The sequence below is a fragment of the Apium graveolens genome, chromosome 2 (genome assembly GCF_009905375.1).
Source record: "Apium graveolens cultivar Ventura chromosome 2, ASM990537v1, whole genome shotgun sequence".
NCBI lineage: Eukaryota > Viridiplantae > Streptophyta > Magnoliopsida > Apiales > Apiaceae > Apium > Apium graveolens.
The window spans coordinates 271,007,332-271,024,119 of NC_133648.1; positions in this window are offsets into that span (position 1 = coordinate 271,007,332).

Below are 16,788 nucleotides of genomic sequence, written 5' to 3' on the forward strand. Positions count from 1 at the left end.
CTAAACACGTAGGCAAATAATACAAAACAAATGGAAATTTACTTACATAACACGTATTACTAACGAGTAGTTACTTACAAAACATGTACGCAAACAAATAATATGAAGCAACAAATAGTTACTTACAAAACATGTAGAAAAACGTATAATACGGAGCAACAAATAGTTACTTACTAAATAGTTAAGAACATGTAAGCAAACAATATATGTATGTTAGGTCACACAACACTATAGAAGGGGGTTGAATACAGTGTTTAATACAATCAAATCGATTTCGAACACAAGTAACAGTAAACAAATATATTCAATATAATAAACTATGTTACAATGGAACTGTTCTCTCTCAGTGATGAACAAATATCACTAAGAGCTGCTAGGTTACAATGTATGATCTTCTCGATAATGATAACACATATAGTGTAAACCTATGTTTGTGTTTATATAGTACACAGTTACAAGATAACTTCTAATTGATATGCAATATAATTTTGTCTCCTAAAACATATCAATCAGATATCTTATACAAGTCTTCTTATCTTCTAACTCTTTCCATGCATATCTTCTTTTGTCTTAGTCTTGATCTTTTATCTTGTAAATCAGCTTCCTTCCTTAACTGTAAGTCCTCCCGTACTTAAGTTCTGATATGACCTTAAGTTCTGATATCTATCTTCTGACTTCCAGTAAGTACTGATATTTCATGTTTGTTAAGATCTGAAAACTAAACATGAAACATATTAGACATGACATCTCAAATGTATCTAACAATCTCCCCCAACTTGTAAATTATGCAAAAATATACAAGTTAATAGATTTGATGATGTCAAAAACATTTAAGTTCAAATGCAATGAGGGTTTAATAAGACTATTAACTACAACTTACTATCCTTGTAGCTTTACCAACATCATTGGATCAATCTGAATCCATAATGATTCTTAACAAAATCTTTTACCAGCTTATCTTCAGCTTTTCTCAGAACTTCAACTAACTGTGCTTTGATCTGCATCAGTTCTTCATCTTTACTGTCACCAATTTAATAAATGGTTGTTCTGAGAGCTTGAATTGATGCATAATCAAGTCCATCACCAAGTCTGATAACTCTAGGATGTAAAGAGTCTTCATTATAACATAAGCATCTTCCTTTCAGAATAACTTCCACCTTAGCAGAGTTCTTCAGCATAGGAATTTCTCTTCCATCATCTTCATTAATCATTGGTATATACTGAGAAGCCTTTGTACCAGAGATTCTGAGAAGATCTCTTATAGCCTTTAAAATATATTTTAACCATCTTCTTGTAACATCATAATTTACTTCCAGAAGATAGTGAATATGTTGAAGTTCTCTGATAGACTTCTTTAGCACATCAGTATCAGCTAGTCTGTAAGTTCTTCCATCATTGAGAAATAAGATAAATTTCTCTTTTAGATTTTCTTTATCATGAGCATCTATCACAATTTGAGCAGACAACACTTTGTCAAGGTGCTTTTGTTTGATTTGTTCATATGGTTTGTCTGTCAACATGAAAGGATCTCTTAGAGTAACTTCTACTCCTGTTTGTATCTTTTCTTCATTAGAACCTAATCTAGCTCTATCTCTAGGTTGCTTGGCTCTCAACCCAAACGTTGCGAGTTGATTAATCATAAGATTGGACTTTGGTTCAACTGGAGTAGCTTTCTTCCATAACAGCTTCTTCTTATCAGCAATTATCATCTTTTTCAAATCAACTTGATCATTGTCAGTGGTTGATGTCTTGATAGCTTGATCATAATTTGTTGTTTCTTCTGTAGCTTGCTGTTCTTCATTCTGAACAACTTGAGCAGTGTCCGAGGTTGTTTTAGATTCTTCAGTTATCTTTCTTCTCTTCAGAATTTGAACAGTTTCATCTTCTATCAAATCATCATCATGCATTATAGTTTGGTAGACTGGAACAGAAGAACTTATCTTTTTCTGAATCTTTAAAGGTACACCAACCTTTTCTTTTCCCTTTGACTTAGGATCAATCTCAGTTTGTGATCTAGTCTTAGACTTTGAAGCCTCATAATTTGACTTTTCTTTGATCACAATTCCTTTTTCCTTAGGCCTTGGAGGTTTCTTTGCATCAGAAACTTTAGACTTTAGATTTGTCTTCTCAGCTGCAAATCTAGCTTCTTCCTCCTTGAGAGTTTCTAAATCCATTCCTGGATTTTATTTCAGAAATAATCTTCCAGCTATCTCCTCATCAAGTGTCTAGATTTTAGGATCTTTGTAATAAACAGTAGTCCGCTTCCCCTTTAGCTTCAGGGTTTGTAAAAACTTCCGAGAGTCTTTAGATCCTGACTGAATCAGGATATCAGAACTTGACATCAGACTTTGCTTATCAGAACTTGACTTTAGACTTTTAGCATTCACAACATCAGAACTTGACTTGTTCTGTGTAGAAGATTTTCCTTGAACTTTTCCTTGACCTCTGCTCTTATCAGAGTTTCCCTGGTCATCACCTTTGTCATCCTTCTTCTTCATTATTTCAGTAAGTGAGCATTTGGACTTAACTACCTTCTCCCCCTTTTTGGCATCATCAGGAAGTAAGAGAGAGAGAGAGAGAGAAGAAGTTCAACTGAAGATTGGATCTAATCCAATTGAGCTTTCTGAGAAGCTTGGTTAGCCAGGACCTCATCAATTTGGGCCTGTTGCTTCTCTTGAATCTTCTCAATGGCTTCAATTTTCTCAAGAATAGGTCTGACATATCTGTTCTTGTCAAGCTTGATCTGTAGATCTAGCTTATCAGCATGTTCCTTTAGTGTTTCAACCTTTTCATGAGTAGAAGAATGTAGACCTTGAAGATGTTTGGTAGACAGAGCTGTGATCTTGAGTTGTGTCTTGAAATCAGCATTTGTGAGCAACTCATCAGCTTTAGTAATATGCTCTCTCAGAATTTTAGGGCTTAGAATAAAATCTGATTCATTTCACTTCTTGGTCCACTCCACACCTCTGTGAGTATCCTCCCAAGGAATAGGTGCTTCATTTTCAACAAATTTCTTCACCAATACTTCCTTGCCTAGTATGGGAACTGGAGTCTCAACGGAAACACTGTCTTCAGAACTTGAGGAAGACTCATTATGTTCTGACAGCACAACAGTGTGTGAAGCAACTGGAGATTCAGGAACAACTTCATTTAAATTCTGAGCATCAGAATTTATCTCCAGTATTGGTGTAGATGGTCTCTCAGCATCTAAGATTGGAGAGTTGACTGTAGATGGCCGAGCTTCTGTAAATGGAGCTTCCAGATAAAGAACATTTGGTATATTCAAATTGTGAATATCTATCTCAGAGTTCTCAGTTTGTTCTTTAGCATCATCTGTAGCTTTGATAGGAGAGACGGGAGGGGTAACCAATGTATCATTAGCAGTGTCTTTGGCTTGAGCTGGAAGGGCTTCAATGATAATTAGTTCTTGTGAGATCAGAGATTACTGATCCCCTTCCTCAGCTTCTTCAGTATCTTCTGATGGAGCCTTAGCCAAATACCTCCTAGCCTTCATTTTCTTCAATCTCATTGCCAATGAAGGAGTTGCTTCAGCAGCAACAATACTTACAGATTTCTTTCTTTTCAAAGTATCAGAACTTTGAGCTGCTGTTTCTTTCTGAGATATAACATTCTCAGCTTCAACTATCACAGGTTCTGATGCATGAACCTGTGCTTCAATGTCACTGTCAGATTCATCTCTGAGAATCATCTTCCTTCTCTTTTGTGGAGGTTGAGGAACAGACTTTGCCCTCTTTGGCCTAGAAGATGATGGTCTGATGGTATATGCTGATGATTCGGGTTGAGATGATTGTGTTGGTGTTTGCGTAGTGGTGGTAGATGTTGATGGTTGAGGTTCAGATGGTTGGACATCAGGATATAATGTTGTCTATGTAACTAGATCATAGTCTATTAAGGCTTGTTTGACAAATATGGGAATTTGGAGGGATCTCAACACAGCCTTCTTATTATCAGTAGATAATAAGTCATTAAAAGCTCTTTTAGCTAGTCTGAATGGAGGAATTGACTCACTAGCTAATTGGGGCTTATCAGCACAACAAAAACTATAAATAAGTTGACAGAATCTAGCAAAGTAGACAGTATTCCTATCTTCTGTCATCCTATCCCCAATAAAGCCTAAAATAGCACTTACATAATCAAAATTAATTTGATTAATGAGATCATACCCGATTTGTTGACTAAGTATAGGGATTGCATCGAAATTTGAATATTTGTTTGCAAAAGCCTTTGTAATACAGTCGAAGAAGGAACTCAATTCCCTCCTTATGTAAGGTCTCTTTAATTGACCAAGCTTTGCCAACGTCTTTTCATACCCCAGACTGGCCATCATATGTCAAAGAACTGGCTCCTTAACAATCGAATAAATGCAATTCTCAGGTAGTTGCAATGCTTGGCGAACTATAGCCAAAGTCACAACATGCTCATCCTCCCATGTTATAAAGATGATACTTGGGGACCCTTGTGCACCACCATCATCATATACACCACTTCTCCAAAATTCCAGCACTTGAGTTCCAGAGATTACTTCTGGTTGGGTCAAAGCATACCCAATATCAGAATTAGCAAGGAAATCCTGAATAAAGTGAAGTTCCGATGGAGCTTCAGCCTTGCTAAGAATAAATGAGTAGTTGTTAGGAACAAACTTAGCTCCATTGAAAATCAGGTCTTTTGGTGCCATCTCTGTAAGAAATTAAGTGAGAAAATAGATTTCTTGAAAGGTGTTTGTGAAAATGCCTGTAAGAAAAACTGCTTCAGATAATATTAGTGGGTGAGAGAAATAAGAGAGATGAGAGAATAAGAAAAGTAGGTAAAAGATTAGAAAATATTTTAACTCTCTTATTTATACAGCCCATGTGATAACAGTTAAAATTTGAAGCATGGCAGACAAGTTACACCTGGCAAGATGTGTACAGTCAGTAAAAAGTTAAAGCATGAATTAATGGGCACGGGAAATAAGCAATAATTACCGTGCACATGCAGTTTTTCTGGACATACACGTTTACCACTAACCCAAAATGATTATGACTATTTTTATCTCACCTAAATATATTCTGATTAAATATTACCGTTACAGTTTTTACCACAAATAAGTCAAGTAAATAATAATGCCACGTAAGCATCAAGGATTCCATCAGGATTTAATATCAGAACTTAACTCATATCAGATTTTAACAGTCATCAGAATATGGCTTCTGTACTCAAAAAAGTGAATATCTTTTTCTGTGATTCTTCATACAAATACTGACTTGATTCTTCAGAGTTTAACTATCCTCAGAATTTATGCAAATGACACTTAATTGTTTGTCAAAAACAACTTAATCACCAAAGTAATTTTCATCATTCATATGGAGTGATAGTGTGTGAATTCAGCAGAATATCAGATAAAGATTAAAGTCTGACAAACTTCAGTACATCTTAGAAATAAGGTTAACTGAGAAAAATGCTTAAGATCTGTCATCAGTGTTCTGAAAAGCGCAAATCGGTTATAAGCGGCGGGAAGACCTTCTAGCGCTTAAGCGGTTAAGCGGACGCTTAAGCGAAATTTTGAGCGGGTCTATAAGCGGATAAATAATATTTATTTAAAATTATATATATAATAATAATATGTTTAATACTAAAATAATGAAAATAAATAAAATATCAAGAATATAAATATAATATTTTCTTAAAAACTTGTATAATTTTATTTTTTAATCAAGATCAATGTTTTATTAAAATAAAAATTAATATTTAAAATTAAAAATTTGACAAGTCAAAATCGGTTTGACCGCTTAATGACCGTTTAATCCGCTTAATTACCGCTTAATCTGTTTATAAGGCCGCTTAATCCTTAAAAACGCTTAATGGTCCGATTCCGCTTAAACGGCCGCTTAATGCACTTTTCAGAACACTGTCTGTCATCAATCATGAAGTCTACTATAGAACAAATTTATGCAAGAGTCCACCTCAACTGTTTGTGCTCATTTTATGCATCTTTTGAAATTCCTTTTTACAGTGGCTTCTCAGTGTAAGTGAGTCACAACTGCTTATCAGAATTTATGCTATTAGTAGAGTATTTCTCCAGTAATCAGAGAATGTGAAAAGTCATCAAGAAAAATTTATTTGCTTTTCTAATGCATATTACTTAATATCAGCAATGCACTTGGGTCTTCCCTTCCACATATTTACTCTAGATCTCAAAGGAGTACCTGACTTTTATTTTCTTTTCTTTTCTTCAGATAAGTGGGGCTTATCAGCATTTAGGTTCATCCTTAAGATTTACTAACATCAGAAATTGACAGATAAGAAGTAAAAATCTAGATTGTGACTTAGTAATAAGATACACAAAGTAAATTTGACTAAGCTCAATATCAGAATTTACTTGTGTTAATGAGTTTCCACATAAACAGCTAATTCAAACCTGGGATTTCTAGTATATTAAAGACTACTAGGTCAGCATCTGGCACAGTTATCCTCATTGGATTGAATAGTCACAAAACATTCAAAACACTTATCAGAGTATTTAGATCCACATCAGATAACAATCAGCATTTAATGAATTTCAATTTAAGCACAGATTACATGAAGATAAGACAATCTGTAAACACTAATCATAAGGTCCGATGCATGAGAACAAAAACTAAGCAGATTTAGAGAAAGAACCTGAAACCATTCCAAGTTCATTTACCAGTCTTATAAAGGTAGCTTCACATAATGGTTTTGTGAAGATATCTGCTAGTTGTTGATCTGTTGGAATAAAATGTAATTCCACTGTACCTTCCATCACATGTTCCCTTATGAAATGGTACCTAATGTTGATGTGCTTTGTCATTGAGTGTTGAACTGGATTACCTGTCATAGAAATAGCACTTTGATTATCACAGTAAATAGGTATTTTAGAAAATTCTAACCCATAATCCAGTAATTGATTCTTCATCCAAAGAATCTGTGCACAACAGCTTCCTGCAGCAATATCTGCTTCTGCAGTTGATGTGGAAATTGACTTCTGTTTCTTTCTAAACCAAAAAACCAATCTGCCTCCAAGAAATTGGCAGCTTCCACTTGTGCTTTTCCTGTCTATTTTGCATCCTGCAAAATCTGCATCTGAGTAACCTATTAGCTTAAAATCTGATTCTTTAAGATACAACAATCCTAGATCAGCTATACCCTTGAGGTACTTGAGAATTCTTTTCACAACTATTAAGTGAGGTTCTCTTGGATCAGCCTGAAATCTTGCACAAAGACAGGTAGCATACATGATATCAGGTCTACTTGCAGTTAAATAGAGTAAAGAGCCAATCATACCTCTGTAGTTAGTAATATCTACTGATGAACCAGTATCTTTATCTAACTCGGTTGCAGTGGCCATGGGAGTTGATGCATTTGAACAATCTTGCATTCCAAATTTCTTCAGTAAATTTCTGGTGTACTTGGATTGACAGATAAAAGTACCTTCTTCATTTTGCTTGACTTGACGGCCCAGAAAAAAACTAAGTTCTCCCATCATACTCATTTGATATCTTGACTGCATTAGCTTTGCAAACCTCTCACATAGTTTGGCATTTGTAGAACCAAATATGATATCATCAACATATACAGTACCAAAAATAAGTCATTTCCATGGTTGAGGTAGAATAGTATTTTATCAATTGCTCCTCTGTGAAATCCACTTTCCAGAAGAAATTGAGCTAAAGTCTCATACCGTGCTCTTGGAGCTTGCTTAAGGCCATAAAGTGCTTTGTCAAGCCTGTAGATAAGATTTGGAAATTTTCATTCTACAAAGTTGGAGGTTGTTCACCTCTTCTTCCAATTCTCCATTAAGAAAAGTACTTTTTACATCCATTTGAAAGACTTTAAACTTTTTGTGAGCAGCATAAGCCAAAAAGATTCTTATGGCTTCCAATCTAGCAACCGGTGCAAATGTTTCATCATAATCAACACCCTCCTGTTGAGAGTAGCATTTAGCAACCAGCATTGCTTTATTCCTTGTAATTATGCCATCACTATCAGTTTTATTTCTGAACACCCATTTTATGCCAACTACTGATCTGTTCTTTGGTCTTGGCACTAGGGTCCAGACTTTATTTCTTTCAAATTCATTTAACTCTTTCTGCATTGCTTGCACCCAATCAGCATCTTGAAGAGCTTCTTCCACTTTCTTTGGTTCAGTCTGAGATAGAAAAGAATGATAGAGACATTCATTTGATGTTACAGTTCTAGTTCTGACACCTGCTTCAGGATCTCCAATTATTAAGTCAGGTGTAAGTGATTTGGTCCACTTCCTTGCAGATTGAAGTTGACTTCTAGAACTAGATCGTCCCCCATGTTCCATGCTGTCTCCATCAGTATTTTCTGATGCTCCCCCTATAGTTATGCTCTCTGAGACTTCATAATATGACTTGGATCCTTCAGGATTTGAAGTATCAGAGTTTCCAGAATTATCATAATTTGGCTCATCAGAACTAGATGAATCAGAACTTGAAGAGCCAGTGACAAGTTCTGATGCTTCTTGAGAGTCTTGAGATGTGGTAGGATCTTCAGCTTGCTCCCCCTGGACAGGTGCATTTTCCTTTGGAGTTGTTACCACATATTCAATGACATCAGTACTTACAGGATCAGAGTATAAGTCATCAGAATTTTGTTAGGAATATATGTGCATTAGTTTGATGATATGTTTAACAAAATACTTAAGTAGAAATCTAGTGTTTGTAGCCTTAACGGATAAGACCACTTTGGCTATCCGTTGACGGTGTAGCTTTACTTAGAAATAAGTCTAGTGTTGTAGCACATTTCAGTCTCTGGATTTGAGATATAATTCTTAAATGTTGAGGGAAATTATAAGTCATGTTGACTACTAGAGGATATGCAGATAGGAACGCCAATTGTAAATATTTCATGCCTTGTAATTTTGTATAAATGAAATGGTGTCAACGGATAACTTAAAGACCTTCAACGGATGAGAAACAAAGCTTCAACGGATGTCTCTAAAGCTTCAACGGATAACATCCTTCAACGGATGAGTGCATCAACGGATAGAGCTTCAACTGCTAACACATCAACGGATAAAGCCATCAACGGATGAAGGCTTCAACGGATGTTCTGTTAAATAGCAGTTGAAAAGTGGTAGTTGTACCTACAAACAGAGGCACATGGGTTGACAGAGACAACTGAGATGTGGTAGCCTAATTCAGGAACATCAGAAAAAGCAGCCGTTCTACTCTAGTATAAAGAGGCAATAGTCAACAATACACTGGAGTAAAATGGAGAAGAAACAAGTGGAGAACTTATTTTATTATTGTACTTTTTATCTTTGTCTTCACTTGTAAACTTGGTAATATATAAACCAAGTAGCAGCTAGTAATTAGATATGAATTTTTCCAGAACTGTTTAGAAAAATCTTGAGAGAAAAATTATCTAGTTTGTACTAGGATGCAGCTGTGATCAACTTCTTGAATCACAGATTTTCTGAAATACCATCTCTGGTGGAACAACAATCCACCAGAATAGTTTTTAAGGTCTGTTGTGTTTCTTTACATTAGTGTTTGAATATATATCTGTCTGTATTAGCTTAAAGCAATTTATACACTTGTTTATCTTAAACACATAGCCTTTGAAACTGCTCAAAAACTTGAAAAAGTTTTGAGATTTACATTCAACCCCCCTTCTGTAAATCTCATTGTTAGTTCATTAGGAATAACAATTGGTATCAGAGCAAGCTCTTGACACACAAAGAGTTTAAAGATCTTGGAAACTAACAAAGATGAGTAAGAAGGATATTGGAGTAAAAATCCCAGTTCTTGACAAAGACAGTTATCACCATTGGAAGGTGAAAATGCACCTTCATCTACTCTCCCAAGATGAAGGTTATGTAAACTGCATTGAGAATGGTCCTCACATTCCCCACAAAGTAGCCACAGTTGCTACGGCCACAATTGCTGTTGGTCAATCCATTCCAAAACCTAGAGCAGAATGGACAATGGAAGACACAGAAGAAGTCCACAAGGATAAGAAGGCTATGAACATTTTGTTTAATGGTCTTGACAAGGATATGTTTGATAATGTGATAAATTGCACAACTGCCAAAGAGGTTTGGGATACAGTTCAGCTACTGTGTGAAGGTACAGAACAAGTAAAAGAAAACAAAATGCAGCTTCTCATTCAACAGTATGAGTATTTTCATTTTGAAGAAAATGAATCTTTAAATGACACATTCAATAGATTCCAAAAGCTGTTGAATGGACTGAAGCTGTATGGTAGAGTGTACCAGGTGAAGGATTCAAATCTTAAATTTTTAAGATCCTTGCCAAAGGAATGGAAACCCATGACTGTCTCCTTGAGAAACTCTCAAGATTATAAGGACTTCACTCTTGAAAGATTATATGGAATCTTGAAGACTTATGAACTAGAGCTGGAACAGGATGAGGTATTGGAGAAGGGAAGAAAGAAAGGAGGTTCAGTTGCCTTGGTAGCTGAAAATAAGAAAGAATGCAGACAAGAAACTGTGAGATCTACATCAAACTCCAAAGATGGCACAAGCAAATCAGAATCAAGCAAGGGTAAGGAGCAAGTTGCTGAGAATGAAGACAACTCCAGCCAAGATGACTCTGATGGTATTGATGAGCATCTTGCATTTCTGTCCAGAAGATTTGCAAAGATGAAATTTAGGAAAAACACTAGAGCCACAAAACCTCATAAGAACATGGTGGACAAATCCAAGTTCAAGTGTTACAATTGTGGTACAAGTGGACACTTTGCAAGTGAGTGCAGAAAGCCAACTTCTGAAAAGAAGAAATTTGACCAAGTAGATTACAAAAAGAAATATTTTGATCTGCTCAAGCAAAAGGAGAGGGCTTTCATTACTCAAGAAAAAGACTGGGCAGCTGATGGAGAAGAAGAGGATGAAGATGTGGAATATGTAACTTGGCTCTCATGGCTGATTCTGAGGAAAATGAAGTTAGTTCATCAAGCAACCAGGTAATCACTACTGATTTAACACAGCTTACTAAAGAAGAGTGTAATGATGCTTTTAATGACATGTCTACTGAACTGTATCATTTGCATGTGTCTCTTAAATCTCTTGCTAAAGAAAATAGTAGGATTAAAGAGAACAATTTGTTTTTAAGTGATAGAAATGCTGTGTTAGAAGATAAGTTGATTGACCTAGAGAAAACTAAGCTACATTGTATATCTGTTGAAAATGAACTAGCTGAATCTGTTAAGAAAGTAGAAATACTTTCTAATCAATTAGAGAGAGAGCAAGAGGTGATTAAAGCCTGGAAGACATCTAGGGATGTTAGTGCTCAAATTGCCAAGGTCCAAGGAATTGAATCATTCTGTGAGACTGCCTGGAATAAAAACAAAAAGAAACTGGAATTAATTGATGGGCTGTCAACGGATGTGGAATCAACGGATGATGAAAGTTATCCGTTGAAGGAAGAAAAGGAGCATCCGTTGAAGGTTCCTCAATTAAAACATGCAGATGTTTCTAAAAGTGAAAATCTAAGGAAACTCAACAAAAAGTTTGGTTCAACTTCCAAGAACTTTGTCAAAGAAGAAGCAAGCACATCCAAAGATTTCAGTAAGGTGAATATAGGACACATGACCTTAGAACAGTTAAAGAATAGGCTCAAAGTGGTTGAGGATAAAAAGGAAACTAAAAGGAAATCTAATAGAAATGGGAAGGTAGGGGTTAACAAACATAACAATTACACACCTGATAAGTATGCTCCTAGAAAAAGCTGTGTGCATTGTAGTAGTGTTAATCATCTATCTGCTAATTGCAAATCTATTAAGAAAACTCCCATTCCTGTACCCTCTTCCATGCCTAATATGTCTGCATCACCTCTGCATGCTATGCCTGTTATGTCTCAACAGAATCCTTATACACATTTTGCAAACATGCCATATTTTAATAATCCTTATCTTGCTGCATTTGGTATGCCTCAAATGCCATACAATATGCCAATATGGAATAACATGCTTGCACAATCCATGCCTTATCAAATTCCAAATGTGCTAAATGATTTTGTGACTAACCCTACACCTCAACCAACTACATCTAAGATCAAGGTTGACTCAAAGTTACCTAAGTCTAAAGATGCAGAAGGAATGAAGTCTAGGAGAAAGGCTAACAAGAATGGACCCAAGGAAACTTGGGTACCAAAATCAACTTGATTGATTTTATGGTGTGCAGGAAAAAGAAGAAATCTATGGTACTTGGACAGTGGCTGTTCAAGACACATGACAGGAGATTTCTCCCTGCTCACAGAGTTTAAGGAGAGAGCTGGCCCTAGCATAACCTTTGGAGATGACAGCAAAGGGTTTACTATGGGATATGGCTTGATTTCAACAAGGAATGTCATAATTGATGAAGTTGCATTAGTTGATGGTCTCAAGCACAACTTACTGAGCATCAGTCAACTATGTGATAGAGGGAATACAATTTCCTTCAATTCAGAAGCCTGTGTTGTCACCAGTAAGAAAGACAACAAAGTGGTTCTAACTGGAGTTAGAAAAGGAAATGTGTACTTAGCTGACTTCAACTCTACAGATGCAGAATCTATTACTTGTCTCTTCAGCAAAGCAAGTTCAGTTGAAAGTTGGTTATGGCACAAGAAGCTATCCCATTTGAATTTCAAGACAATGAATGACCTAGTCAAAAAGGACTTAGTTAGAGGAATTCCTCTTGTTGAATTCTCAAGGGATGGTTTGTGTGATGCTTGTCAGAAAGGCAAACAAAGGAAAGCATCATTCAAAAAGAAGCTTGAAACAACAATTGATGAACCATTACAGCTGCTACATATGGATTTGTTTGGACCAGTCAATGTATTGTCAATTGCAAGAAAAAGATATTGCTTGGTGATTGTAGATGATTTCTCAAAGTTTTCATGGGTCTATTTTCTTGGATCAAAGGATGAAGCAAGTGAAATCATTATCAATCACATCAGGCAAGTCAATAATCATCCTGACTTGAAGGTTAGGAATATCAGGAGTGACAATGGAACTGAGTTCAAGAATTTGACAATGAGGCTGTTCTGTGAAGAAAATGGAATCATGCATGAGTTCTCAGCTCCAAGAACACCTCAGCAAAATGGGGTAGTTGAAAGAAAGAACAGATCTTTAATTGAGGCTGCCAGAACAATGCTTGAAGAATCAAAGTTACCAACATATTTCTGGGCTGAAGCTGTTAATTGTGCCTGCTACACTCAGAATATTTCTTTGATCAATCAAGCTAAAGGCATGACTCCTTATCAGTTGTTCAAGAGAAGAAAACCAACTCTAAACTTTCTTCATGTCTTTGGATGTAAATGCTTTATACTGAGAAATCAATCTGACCAAAAAGGGAAGTTTGATGTAAAGGCTGATGAAGGGATATTTGTTGGTTACTCAGCTGGAAAATCTTATAGGGTCTACAATCTAAGAACCAACATTGTTATGGAATCTGTGCATGTTGTGTTTGATGATAAAAAGATTGATGGACTAACAGATGAGGGACACCATGAAAGACTCAAATTTGACAACATTGAGATATATTGTGATGATAGTGAAGAGGAGATTGATGGAAATGACACTTCAAAAGGGATTCAAGATATGCCCTTGGATAATGCACAAAATACTGCATCTGTTGAAAGTCAGAATTCTGCATCCGTTGATAGAGGCAATGCAGTATCCGTTGAAAGACATAGTGCATCATCCGTTGAAGTACATAATGAAGCATCCGTTGATCATAGTTCATCAACGGATAATCGATTTACATCATCAGTTGATAGAACTCCAAGTTCCCTGTAAAGGACCAACAACTCAGGGGGAGTTTCAACTGATCAACACTCTGTCTCACATCACGACAATATTGAGGCCACCTCATCTAGAGCACATCTTCCACCTCAAAGGAAATGGACCAAGAATCATCCCTTTGAACTGATCATTGGTGATGCATCATCTAAAGTGCAAACAAGAAAAGCTACTCAAAATGAATGTCTGTATAGTAGTTTTCTATCTCAGGAGAAACCTAAGAAAGTGGAAGAAGCCTTAATGGATCCAGATTGGATATTAGCTATGCAGGAAGAGCTGAACCAATTTGAGAGAAACAAAGTTTGGAAGCTGGTACCCAAGCCAAAGAACAAGAGTTCCATTGACACAAAATGGGTATTCAGAAACAAGATGGATGAAAATGGCATTGTCATAAGGAATAAAGCCAGATTGGTTGCTAAAGGCTATTCTCAACAAGAGGGAATAGATTTTGATGAAACATCTGCTCCAGTTGCAAGACTTGAAGCCATCAGAATCTTTCTAGCCTATGCAGCTAATGCCAATTTCAAAGTCTATCAGATGGATGTCAAGAGTGCTTTTCTAAATGGGGAATTGGAGGAAGAAGTTTATGTAAGCCAACCTCCAGGTTTTGAAGATCAAAATTTTCCAGACCATGTGTATTATCTGTTGAAAGCACTCTATGGACTAAAGCAAGCACCTAGAGCCTGGTATGAGACTTTGTCAAAGTTCCTTCTAGATAATCATTTCACAAGAGGTACTGTTGACAAAACTCTCTTCTTTAGAAATGTTAATGGCTCTAAGATACTTGTACAAATTTATGTAGATGATATTATATTTGGATCTACAGATGATAAGCTTTGTAAAAAGTTTGCTAAATTAATGCAAAGTAAATATGAAATGAGCATGATGGGAGAGCTAACTTACTTTCTTGGGTTACAAGTTAAACAAGTTAGTGGTGGAATTTTCATTAGTCAAACTAAATATATTTATGATCTTTTAAAGAAGTTTGACTTAATGGATTGTTCACCTGCAAAAACTCCCATGGCCACTGCCACTAAGCTTGAATTAAACAAGGCTGAAAAGTCTGTGGATATTACAAGTTATAGAGGCATGGTTGGCTCACTTTTATATTTAACTGCTAGTAGACCTGATATAATGTTTTCTACATGTCTCTGTGCTAGATTTCAAGCTGACCCTAAAGAATCTCACTTAGTGGCTATTAAAAGAATTTTCAGATATCTCAAGGGGACTCCAAATCTAGGAATTTGGTACCCTAGAGAGTCTGGTTTTGATCTAATTGGCTACTCAGATGCAGATTATGCAGGTTGCAAAATAGACAGGAAAAGCACAACAGGCACCTGTCAATTTCTAGGGAACAAACTTGTATCATGGTTCAGCAAGAAGCAGAATTCTGTTTCCACATCAACAGCTGAAGCTGAGTACATTGCAGCTGGTAGTTGCTGTGCACAAATACTATGGATGAGGAACCAGTTATTTGACTATGGTATGACTGTTAACAAAATTCCAATATTTTGTGACAACACAAGTGCCATTGCCATTACTGAAAATCCAGTGCAGCACTCAAGAACCAAGCACATTGATATCAAGTACCACTTCATTAGGGAACATGTGATGAAAGGTACAGTGGAACTTCATTTTGTTCCAAGTGAACAACAAATTGCAGACATATTTACCAAGCCACTTGATGAATCAACATTCACAAGATTGGTAAGTGAGCTAGGTATGCTTAATTACTCTTAAAATTCATGTCCTTATTGCAATTTGAATTGAAGCCTGAAATGTATTAGCTGCTAGAACAAATTTGGTTTTTAACACAGATTATTCCATCAACGGATATTCCCTATTCGTTGAAAGTCAAAATTGTTCTGTCAACGGATGTTCATTATCCGTTGAAAGACATATACATTTCTGGAAATTTTTTATCCGTCAACGGATAAAACTGAAGTGCTCTTCAATGGATGACAGTTTACTTTATCCGTTGAAATATCACATCAGTCGATTCAGGTGTTTCACAGCCGTTGATTCTATTGTCTTAACCGTTGATACTCATACATACAGCTGTATGTATTTGTTTTAAAGGTAGTTTTTAGAATACTTACAGTTTATTCTTAAACGGCTGAAATTCACTTACATATATTTATTGTTTAATCTTATATTTATGCTTTTTAATTTGAGAAAGTATATAAGCCCTTCTGATTTTTCATTTTTACTTTACGCTTTCTTGAAATTTCAAAGCTTTTACCATTTTCTCTCTGCAAAACCTTCAAGTTATTCTCTGCAAATTCTACTCACATCAATGGCACCAGTAGTAAAGATTATGTCTCAATCCGGATTCATCTATGAGAAGAACAATTTCATAGCTTTGGTAGAAAAGAATGAAGCCCACTCCGATTATCACAAAATGATGGACTTCATCAAAAACTGTAAACTTAGCTATGCAATGCTGGAAGCCCCAACGATTTACTGTGAAGTAGTTGAGGAGATTTGGACAACTGCTGAGTTCAACTCAATAGATATGACTATCTCCTTCACCCTCAAAGGTAAAAATCACTATGTTAACTGTGATGATTTACTAGCATGTTTTAAATTACCTGAGAACAATGCCATGACACCACACACTGATAATGATGTATCCAGCATGTTAGATTCCATAGGTTATTCTCTTAACTCTGCTAGTTTAGGGAGTATTAAAAGAAAAGGCCTTAGGAAAGAATGGAGTTTTCTTGGGGATGCCTTTATCAAGGTTTTCTCTGGGAAAATTAGCAATTTTGATGCCATAACTTCATCTCTTGTTAATATGCTCTATATGCTTGTTTTTGATAGGTATTTTAATTTTAGCAACTATGTTATGCTAGAATTGGGTACTAGATTAGGTAACAAAGCTAATAGATCTAATAACATCTATTATGCTAGATTCTTTATGTTATTGGCTAACCATGTTGCTGAAGGTTTGGTCATAACCAATGAGAATAATAAACTCAAGTGCTGGGCACAAGAGAA